This window comes from Camelus bactrianus, chromosome 14 (genome assembly GCF_048773025.1).
Source record: "Camelus bactrianus isolate YW-2024 breed Bactrian camel chromosome 14, ASM4877302v1, whole genome shotgun sequence".
Lineage (NCBI taxonomy): Eukaryota > Metazoa > Chordata > Mammalia > Artiodactyla > Camelidae > Camelus > Camelus bactrianus.
Genome location: NC_133552.1, coordinates 20,983,754 through 20,989,874, shown reverse-complemented (window position 1 = coordinate 20,989,874; position 6,121 = coordinate 20,983,754). Strand labels below are relative to the sequence as shown.

Below are 6,121 nucleotides of genomic sequence, written 5' to 3'. Positions count from 1 at the left end.
TTTCAGTTTTCTGATGGTACAGTGGAGTGAAATCGTAATCAGCTGAAATCATCAGTGCAAGAGAGACCCAGGCAAGCCTGTGAGCTCCAGGAAATGCTGAATTTCCAGGCTGATGTAAATCATGCCATAGCTATTATAATTTTTGCTACACTGTGGACATCCTGAAGGGTGTTTTGCCTCATTTAGGAATGCAAAAAAAAAAAAAAAAAAGAAAAAAAAATGGAATAAGGAGGTGATTGGAATCTCCAGTCAAGGCCTGTAAAACAGACCTCTGTTCTCAAAGAGTCCACGGGAAAAACGTCCCGATGTGTAGATTCATTCCTGTCCTCAGCCCAGAGACAGTCTCTTGGTTTTTTTTTTTTTAACTATAAATACAAAAATTTGAAAAACAGAAAAAAGAATTTACACAGAAGCCAGTCACTCAACATACCACAATTATTTGCTTTGGTGGCTAAGTCTTTATTTACTTGAGTGGCTTCTGGTTTAAATAATTCACATATTTGAAGCCTTAACAACAATTATGATTGCAAAACTGCTGGTAAGCTTGATCAAAAACCCTTACAGCAGACAAACTGGAGGCTCATAAAGAGAATTTCCCCCACCGTGCACTACTTTCTGATTTCTCTAACACGGTAAGTCAACATCTCTGTTGGAAGGGATTTAAGACAAATTCGAGGAATAAATAAAGAAAGATACAAATAATCAAACTGAGTACTCCTGAGCTAGGCATTCTGGGTAGGTAGTGGTGCTGGGCGGGGGGTAAGGCTGAGGCCACTGGGGTGTGACCCTCACTATGGGTGGCTATTCACTGCATTACTCTCGGGGTGACAGTGGACGACTAGACCTGTTTTTGCCTCCAGGGTGTCCACAGCTCTGAGGCCATTCAAGGATGCCAGGGCCTCACGGGCAGCTCTGCCGGAGGAAGGTGTTAAGGGAGGAGTCGCTGTTTCCAAGCCCAGTCAGCCCTGGGAGCTCCTTCCTGTCTGTCTGTGGTTCTCTCCATCCTCTGGCTCCCGGTCAGGTCCCATCCAGCGCCCAGAAGTGAGAGGAACTAACACATGGGGCCTGCCCAGCCCTTCTTCTCTCCGCCTCGTTCCACAGATGGGCCTTACCTGGCAGTCCTGGACCCGGCCTGGCCCAGATGAGATTTCTCAAAACCTCTGAACTATTGTGTTTGGAAAGGACAGTCCTTGCTTCTAGAGTTAGGTGCTGACATAGTTCAAGATGAAATGATCTCTGGGATTTGCTTCAGAGGAATCTGGAAGATGGACGTTGGGTGATAGGAAACAAGATTGGCTGTGAGCCCTGGTGATGGTCCTTGGGGGTTTATTGTATGTGTCTCTCTGCTTTTGTTTATGTTTGGAATTTTTCATAAAATATCTATCAGCCACACTCGGCCCTCACAGCGGAGCGGGGCACGTGGCAGGTACTAAGTTGAGTGAAGGGGGCGCCAAGTTCCCTTTTGGAGAGCGAGCTTTGATTTTCTGAGTGCAGGCCCAGGTGCAGAATGACACTTCTTAACATCCTCCTGTTTATCTCAAAGACGGGGGCCTCTGTGAGGTGGGTGGGTGGCTGGGGATGGCGGGCAGGAGAGGATGGAGGACGGCTGTCAGGCTGCTCTGGGGAGGGGGAGGCTGAGTCCGCCCCTTACAGCTGCCCTGAAGCAGGAGGCTCTGGAGGAAGCCCAGCAGGCCGAGTGCGTGATCAGGGCTGCGGGGAGCCTGCCCTGACCTGGAGGGGCTCCCGGGAGGGAGGGAACACTGTCCACGGTGAAGGAGCGTTAGCAGGAGGACAGACAGTGATTCTGAGGATTTGAGCTGGAGGAGGACCCAGGTGAGTCGGGGAGGGCACGAGGGAGGGACGAGCTTCGCTAGTGGTCTCAGCCTCTCTGCAAAGACCAGGACCAGGATCGGGCACATGCGATCTCACAACAGGTGCGTCGGATCCCGGTGGCCTCTGCACCTACACACTGCGTGGCATGGAGCATGTCTGAGGTGAGCTGAAGAAGTGTGTGTATACCCAAGGGGCTCTGTGGTGAGGCCCTTCAGGGGACCCCGATGGGGGAAGCGAGGGTGTGGGGGATCTTTGACTGTAGGGCCTATCTCTTAGTTGGGGCAGCAGAAGGTAACCTGAGAACAGGAGGGGGACTTCTGCAGTCATCTACTGATGTGTAACCAACCCCCTCCTTCCCCCCGGGACGTGATGGCTTAAAACAGAGAGCACTTCATTGCTGCCCGTGGGTCTGTGGGTTGCCCGGGCTCAGTCAGGTAGCTCTTGTGCTGGTCTCACCTGGGGTCTCTCGTGTGGTTGCAGTCAGATGATGTTAGGTCGGAGTCTCCCGGGGCCTGAGGACCAGTGGCCTCTCCGTGGGACTTCCCATATGGCCACCCCCACAAGGTCTCCATGTGGGCTTCCTGGCAGAGGAGCCAGGCTTTTCTACCTGAAGGCTCAAGGCTCCCCAAAGTGCCACAGCAGAAGCCTTCCCAGGGCTTAGCCAGGGACCAGCCCAGCATCACTTCTACCACATTCTGACGGCTAAGCGGTCATGGAGCAGCTCACGTTCACAGGAGGGAAACCAACTCCGCATCCTGATGACAGAACAGCAAAGAACTGTGCCCATTAAAAAAAAATCGAATATAATTGATTCACAATGTTGTGTTAGTTTCTGGTGTACAGCATAGTGATTCAGTTATACACATATATATTCTTTTTCATTACAGGCTATTACAAAATGTTGAATGTAGTTCCCTGTGCTCCACAGTAGGACCTTGTTGTTTATCTATTTTATGTATAGTAGTTTGTATCTGCTAATCCCAGACTCCTAATTTATCCTCCCCTTTTGTTTCTCCTTTGGTAACCGTAAGTTTGTTTTCTGTGTCTGTGAGTCTTTCTGTTTTGTAAATAAGTTCATTTGTGTCATTTTTTTTAGATTCCATATATACGTGATATCATATGGTGTTTGTCTTTCTTTCTCTGGCTGACTTCCTTCACTTAGTATGATAATCTCCATGTCCATCCATGTTGCTGCAAATGGCATTATTTCATTCTTTTTATGGCTGAGTAGTATTCCATTGTATGCATATACACACCATGTCTTCTTTATCTAGTTATCTGTCGGTGAACATTTAGTTTGCTTCCATGTCTTCGATATTATAAATAGGGCTGCTATGAACACTGAGGTGCATGTATCTTTTTAAATTAGAGCTTCCTCTGGATATATGCCCAAGAGTGGGATTGCTGGATCATCTAATAAGTCTATTTTTAGTTTTTTGAGGAATCTCCATAATGTTTTCCATAGTGGCTGCCCCAAATTACATTCCCACCAACAGTGTAGGAGGATTCCCTTTTCTGAATTGTGGGCATTTTTAATTCACTAAAGGGACCCAATCTGAAGTCTGCTTGGAAGGAGGCGGGAGCCGCAGTCATATCAAGTGATGCTGCCTTGTAGATGTGCGAGATCCCAGAACTGCTGTCCCTTGCTCCTTCCCCCTCTTGTCACTGACTTGGACAGGCAAGGAGGTGACTGCAACAGCTTTAAATGCTTCTCCAGACCTCACATCATCATCCATGGAATGGCGACACAGTGATCTTTCTGGGACCAGTGCTGGTCAACCAGTCAACCAACTTGCTGTGCATTCATTGGACCTGACTCTGAAGCCACACCTGTCCCCATGTGTCCTCTGCAAAGTCAGGCTTTGGCTCCATCCTGGCCTATATTAGTCTGCTTGGGCTCCTATAACGAAGATACCATGGAAGTGGCTTAGACAAAACCTGTCTATTTCCCCCAGTTCTAGAGCCTGGGGAGTCCAAGGTCAAGGTGCCAGGAGATTCAATGTCTAGTAAGAGCCCTCTTCCTGGTTCATTGATGGCCATCCTCTTGTGGCATCTTTATCTGACAAAGGGGGTGAGAGAGCCCTCTGGGGTCTCTTTTATAAAGGCATTAATCACCTCATCACTGCCCAAAGGCCCCACCTCTGAATACCATCACACTGGGGGTAAGATTTCAACATGTGAATTTTGGGGAAACACAAACATTCAGACTCTCATGTGGTCCTTTCACTCTCCTCCTCCTGAATCCACAGAAAGGAAGTCTTCCAGGTGTGGGGAGGACAACCTGACTCAGCTGTGAGTGAGTCTGTCAAATACTGGGTCCCCGGGCAAGCGAGGGGCACCGGAGGAGACAACGTGACACCTTCCTGTGTCAGCCTCCGCTCACATCATCCACTTGATCCTCTTGGACGAGCCTGAGGACACATTCAGCAGGCACTTCAGGGGCACACAGGCTGTCAGGGCAGGTTCGGGGTTTGTGTCCAGGTGGGCTGGTAACGACACCCTCTCCCTGCCATCCCTGCATCCCAGTCTCTGGCTCCTGCGGGCTGGCGGGGAGGTGGGTGTGGAGGGAGCAGCTGCGCCCCGACCCCCCGGCTCCTTGGGGATCCCTTTCCTTAGTGACAAAGGGCCTTCGCTCTGGTGAGCTGGCCAGGCCAGATGTTCGCAATTTCCAAGTCACAAACGTTTCTCATTTCATCTCACCTTCATCAAGTTCTTTGCATTCCGTCCACAAAAATGTCTGGGAGCTGGATGCCCGGGGAGGGGTCCCAGCTGCGCGCAGGGATGAATGGCTCCTCTGTCTGTCGCCTGTGGAACGGCTGACCGGGGCATCACAGGCGAGCCGGTCCTCTGGCTCCCGGGTCTGCAGTTGAAACCTGGCCTGTTTCCAAGTCACTGTGCCTCGGGGATCCTCATGCTCTCACCCTCCTCAGGTTCCCGGCCACCACCCACTTCTGTCCCAGTGTCCAGAGGGGAGACACCCCAACACCCGGCTCAGCCCTGAGCTTGCTTCCTTCTTGGCCATGTTCAACACAGAGGAGGGCTCGGCTGGGTGGCATTAAAGAAAACTTCTGAATGAGGCTCACCTTCAAAGCAGGTCTGGAGGTGGCAACGTGAGTGAGGCTATGTGACCCTCAGTGCTTTCCTGGGGAGACAGAGTCGGTTTCAGTCCTGAGCAGAAGGGTGCTCTGCAGCCTCTGCCTGGTTCCCCTGATTTTGTAAGGACAGGGCATTTTTGTCCCCCCAGAGAGCCACCCCTCTTGCTAAGCACAACTGGATCTGCAAATACCAGGAGGCCCTGGAGGGGAAGCACTTGTTGACCCCACATGGTGGTTCTCAACCTTGTCGGGGAAACTGAGAATCGTAGATGCTGGGCTCCTCCCCGGCCCCTGCAGACAGTCTGATGAATTGGCCAGGGTGCCCCTAGGGGATGCCCATAGCCGTCAAGACAGAGAACTGCCGCTCTGACGCCCTGTCCTCGTCCTCTGCTGGCCCTGCGTGAGCTGTCGAAGCCTCAGCTCTGGGTCTGCACATGTGGGTGTCCAGGGCGTTGCATTTTTCAGCCACTGGGACCTGGACAAACTCTGCTGGTTCCCAGAGTATTCAGACAATGTGACCTGAGGAAAGAGGATCTTGGTTGGAGATGCCCAAAGTGCCTCCGGTCCACAGCCATGGAGAGTCAAAGGCTAAAACCTGCAGGTGTCTGTAGACAGCTCAGGAAAACTCTGCAGAAAGGATGTCAGGCCACAGCTGAGGCCTTGTGCCATGAGGGAGGAGCACGGCCTTGGAGACAGGAAGTGTGGGCTCCAGCCTCATCCATTCTACTTCATCTGCTTGGCTTCCTCATCTTGCTAAGTGGCAACTTGCTGCTTTCAGGTTTGCAGGCCCAAAGCCTTGGCATCATCTTAGACTCCCAGCCGCCTCTCACATTCCAAGTCTAATCTACCAGCAGATCCTATTGGCTCCAGCTTCAGAAGACGTCCAGATTCTGACCACTTCTCTCCACCTCTGCTGTTTACCCAGGGCCCTGCTACTATCTTGCCATGTGTAAATTATTGCCACCACCTCCTAACTGGTCTCTCTGATTCCACCCTTGGTCCTCTACTGTCTCTTCTCAATATGGCAGTCTGAGTGATCCTTTCACAATGTAATTCAAAGGTGGGGAGGGTCTAGTTGAGTGGTGGAGTGTGTGCTTAGCATACATAAGGTCCTAGGTTCAATCCCCAGTACCTCCATTAAGATAAATAAATAAATAAGAATAAACCTAATTATCTCCCCCACTGGCAAATAA

General features: G+C 50.9%; 1 long non-coding RNA gene across 1 annotated transcript; it reads left to right on the top strand.

The window, feature by feature from the left end:
* Window positions 1-472: 472 nt before the first annotated feature.
* LOC141579811 (uncharacterized) lies at window positions 473-6,121 on the top strand. Its single transcript, XR_012511823.1, has 3 exons — window positions 473-632; window positions 861-1,994; window positions 2,314-6,121. It is a non-coding gene; the product is annotated as an uncharacterized LOC141579811 (long non-coding RNA).